Consider the following 5,347-nt stretch of genomic DNA (forward strand, 5'->3'; position numbering starts at 1 on the left):
CTTATGGGGTACATGTGTGCATGTAATATTTTGATACAGGCATACAATATGTAATGATCAAATCAGGGGAATTGGAGTAGCCATCATCTCAAGCGTTGATCAGTTCTTTGTATCAGGAATATTTCAATTCCACTCTTTTAGTTATTTTTAAATATACTATAAATTATTGTTAACTATAGTCACCCTATTTGCTACTGAATATTAGATCTTATTCATTCTGTCCAACTGTATTTTGTACCCATTAACCACCCCCCACTTTATCCCACACTCTCTATTACCCTTACCATCCTCTGTCAACCATCATTCCGCTCTGTCTGTGTTCAGTTGGTTTAATGTTTAGCTTCCATATATCCCACACATAGAGAGTGGTAATCTACCTGTATGTGAGTACATTTTAATATGTTACCTCTTTGATATTTTTATCAAACTTCCTTGTAGTGTTCTTTTTCTAAGGATATTAAAGTTGAGGAAATTAACGTTTAGAAAGATTTAGTGATTTATTCAAGTTCACTAAGCTAGTAAATGATGGAGAAAGAATTTAAACTCAGGACCGTCTAATCCAAAAAATGGCATTCTTTCAATTACATTATGCTATACTCCAATAATAGAATTATGATGACCACTGCACTAGTCAGTGTTTTCCAGAGAAACTTAACCAATGAGATATATATATAAAATGAATAATATATTAGACATATATAATTACATATCTATTATACATATATTTTATATGTGGCTAATATATCTAATATAACATATTAGATATATAAAGAATATATATGATGTAATGAATATGTAATGAAATTTATTACAAGTAATTGGCTTAAGCATTATGGTAGGTGGAAAGTCCCATGATCTATCATCAAAAAATTAAGAACCAGGAAAATCCATGCTGTAAATTCTAGTTTGAGTTCAAATGAGACAGAAATAGTACAGGATGGTTACAGGAAGATAGAACATTCCAAACAGCAGTTTCACATACTTGTAAAAAGGAAACTGTTGAAATAGCTGCATCAGTTAGGGGCCAGTAAGATCCTGACAACCACAGTGTGGGCCAAGCTGACTAAGACAAACTGGACTCAACACGGTACTGGATTTGACCTAGGTTTCACCTAGGACTTCATTCTATGCTCATTAACACACTAAAGCACACACCCGTTAGTGACATGACAGTTTCAGGATAATATGGTTTGGCTGTGTCCCCGCCCAAATCTCATCTTGAATTGTAGTTCCCATAATCCCCACACGTCATGGGAGGGACCTGGTGGGAGGTAACTTAATCACAGGGGCAGTTACCCTCATGCTGTTTTCATGATAATAAGTGAGCTCTCAAGAGATCTGATAGTTTCATAAGAGGCTTTTCTCTCCTTTGCTCAGCACTTCTCCTTGCTGCCACCATGTGAAAAAAGGACGTATTTGCTTCCCCTTCTGCGGTGATTGTAAGTTTCCTGAGGGCCCACCTAGACATGCTGAACTGTGAGTCAGCTAAACTTCTTTCCTTTATAAAGTACTCAGTCTCAAGTATGTTTTTATTAGCAGCATGAGAATAGACTAATACATGGGAACACCTGTATTTTGTGTAAAAATAGGTGACACCACAGCTATGAGAAATCTTTATCTTTTTCCAGGAATCTTCATGAATATTCCACCCCTTGGTTAAAGAAACCCCTAAAAGTAGAAGCCCCAAACTTCATGGTGTGATTCATTCTCCTGATTATAGAAAAAAAAGTGTTAAAAAAAAGTATATACTTTTTGCTTTGCAATAAATCTCCATACTTTGCCCATTTTCTGACTCATTCTTGATTTCCTTATTGTAATGGTGTCAAGAACTTGGGCACCAACTGGGATTAAGATCCTACTGGCATTTGGGGACCTCTCCTAGCCTATCAGTATCACAGAGGCCTGAGAACCAAGAGTGCCAATAGCATGAGTCTGAGTCCAAGAGTATTAGACTGATGTTTCAGCTCAAGCAGTCAGGTAGAGAGAGAATTCAATCTTCCTCTGCCTTTTTGATTTTTGTTCTATTCAGGCCCTCAGTGGGTTGGATGAGGCCCACATACATTTGGGAGGACCATCTGCTTTACTCAGTCCACCAATTCCAATGCTAATCTCATCCAGAAACATTCTTGGGGCACTCCCAGAAACCATGTTGAACAAGTGTCTGGGCATCCTGTGGCCCAGTCAAGTTGATGTACATGATTCACCACCACACCCATCATCCTTTCAATGTGACATCTTATGCAGATGTATCTGTGGCAGAAAGTCTCAGGTCACTTCAAATGTCATTCTTTCAGATTCCTTTTGACTGAAATTCACAGTTAGAAGCTTGGAAATACATCCTCACAGGTTTATACAGGCTTCATTTAAAGCAATCTGACCATAATCTATTAGATGGTAGTATAATCAAAAGGAAAAAAATAACTTTTCTTTGTTCTAAAATAAGTTTCTCAACATCTCTTAAGAAGTGGCAGACCAGGCACAGTGGCTCATGCCTGTAATCCCAGCACTTTGGGAGGTCAAGGCGGGCGGATCACAAGGTCAAGAGATCAAGACCATCCTAGCTAACATGGTGAAACCCCATCTCTACTAAAAACACAAACATTGGTTGGGCATGGTGGCACGTGCCTGTAGTCCCAGCTACTCAGGAGGCTGAGGCAGGAGAATCACTTGAACCTGGGAGGCAGAGATCACGGTGAGCTGAGATCGCACCACTGCACTCCAGCCTAGGGCATAGAGGGAGACTCTGTCTCCGAAAAAAAAAGAAAAAAAAAAAAAACCAAATAAGTGGCAAAGTTATTCCTGAATAGATCTTTGGGTCTACACCAAAAGCGTGTACCATTGCCCTTTTGAAATGGCCCACCTACTATATATATATTTTTTTTCATTTTTTTTTGAGAGGGAGTCTCACTCTGTTGCCCAGGCTGGAGTGCAGTGGCGTGATCTCCGCTCACTGCAAGCTCCACCTCCCAGGTTTACGCCATTCTCCTGCCTCAGCCTCCCAAGTAGATGGGACTGCAAGCACCCGCCACCATGCCTGATTAATGTTTTGTATTTTCAGTAGAGACGGGGTTTCACCATGTTAGCCAGGATGATCTCGATCTCCTGACCTCGTGATCCGCCCACCTTGGCCTCCCAAAGTACTGGGATTATAGGCATGAGCCACCGCGCCTGGCCACCTACAATATATTCTTACATGGTTGCTGCTTCTGTCACTCATGGTCTAGCGCAGTTTGCCATAGTGTCATGTTGGTGTGTCGATCTAGTGTCTGGCAAGTATGTTCTCCATGGTCCAGGTTATCCATGTAGAGCTCTGTGAGCACCCTAGATGGTAAGACTTAAGTATAGTAAGTAGTATGGTGTACTGCTTAGAAGTTCATGCACTGGAGTCCGTCTGCCTAGGTTGTAATTCTGGTTCAACTACTCACGAGCTGTGTGCCCTGGGTAAATTATGAACTATTTCTAAGCCTTCATTTCCTAATCTCTAAAGTACTGGTAATAACAGCATCAACCCCATAGGTTTGTTTTAGCATCAAATGGGGTTATGAACATAATTTATATAGGACACTTTGAAAATTATGTGTTTGCTATGGAGAAAAAAAGTATGAATTGTATATTACTACTGCTAGTCCATCTGAGCCCTACATTTCTGTAGCAATTCACCTGTTCAGGGATGTTCTCTCCTTTAGGTTTATGCCCTTTGTTTCAGATCAGCTTTCTACAAATAGAAATAGCTGTTCCTTAAAGCTCTATCTGGGAGTACCTTGTAGGCTTCTCAAAGGTCATGTGTAAAAGGGAAACCTGTTTTCACTACAAAGGTGGCATCTTGTCCCTCCTGGAGTGAACTTTTGTGCAATTCCTAATGTAGTGTCATTGGCTTGGTCTTTTCTGCCACTTTGCATTGTCCTCAAGCCCTGATTAGAAGATTATAAAGGGATCCTCTCCCCAACAAAAAAAAAAAAAAAAAGAGCCAATTTTTTGGCTCTCTTGAAGCCGTCAATTTTTTTCCTTAGTTCTTAGTTCATGCTAGAGAGGCGCTGGGGCTCATTATGCAAATTAAAATGACTTATACATAACCCAAATCACCTTAGGTTATACTAACGAGCCCTAGATAAGAAAGAATGAACATAAAATGGCATCAAGGGTATTTAGGAATAACTGCCCAACTAAAAGAATAATGAGGTAAATTGCAAAGGGAAGCTATGGAGCGATTTTTAAGATAATATTTTACACCTTCAAATGCTTTTAAAAATACATTCACCTGCTAATGTGTAGAGCATCTGCACGGTATATGTGAGGAAGAAGCCTTTCTGAATATTGAGCAATGAAACTGAGCTTGACAAGCTGTGGGCTTGATCAGAAGAGGATAATTGGCTTCTTTAACGCCAGTCTTGAGGGTCAAAGGGCACCATTCTACCCTAAAACTTGCAAATTTGGTGACTAGAGATGTCAGTGAAAGGACATTTCACTGTGCCTCACAGGAAGGGAAAGTAGTGAAAGCATTGGCTTCTCCAACAACATAACTCTTCTCCAGTCCTGTGGGCCAACCTGACCCTGTGGGGTGGATGTTTCCTGCCACTTTGCATCATCCTTCCGCTCTAGCCTTGTGGGGTGGCCCTCTTCTACAGGACTAGAGAAGAGTTATGTGTTGCTGGAAAAGTCAGCGCTTTCCCCATGAGGCACAGTGAAATGTCCTTTCACTGATATCTTATCTTCACATTTGCATATGAAACTGTCCAGGACTCAACCAAGCAGAGGAGCGTGTGCTAAATCTACAAAGAACACAGAAAAGCATGAAAACCCTGCTACTTCAGGAATTCTCAGTTTGAGGATTGTATGGATGTCATCTCCCTCTTGGAGTAGGTGGGGAAGGGCTCCATTTCTGAGAAAAGAATGTGCCTCAGATAGTTTAAGCAGTAAGACATTTATTATTGAATGAAGTTTGAGCATAAATGGTATGAAATGACTTAGAACCTAAAGTGTGGGGATCACTGATTGGTCAAGAAATGAGGAGTGAAGTCACAGGCAGGGAGGTGAAGAGATGGCATTCCTGTGCTGAGTTGACTCCTGGGGGTTGGGGGGGTGGGTCTTTAGATCGGTTGTTGTCATTTGTTTTGCTAGAATTCAGGATTCGAAAAACACCTTAAACAATTTTTAGGTAACAAGGTTCAGTGTCAGAGATTCTGTCTGTGAGAACAATGGGAAAGCAGGTGGTCAGAATGCCATGTGACTCCTGGTTCGTTAACCCCAGCAGGGAAGCAAGTCAAAATGAACTAGTGCACCGGGTTCAACGCCTAACTAGAATTCTGCCTAAAACCCAGCTTGTAATTCTCATTAACCCTGCGAGGGC

Source organism: Macaca mulatta, chromosome 9 (assembly GCF_049350105.2).
Source record: "Macaca mulatta isolate MMU2019108-1 chromosome 9, T2T-MMU8v2.0, whole genome shotgun sequence".
In the NCBI taxonomy this organism is placed as follows: Eukaryota; Metazoa; Chordata; class Mammalia; order Primates; family Cercopithecidae; genus Macaca; species Macaca mulatta.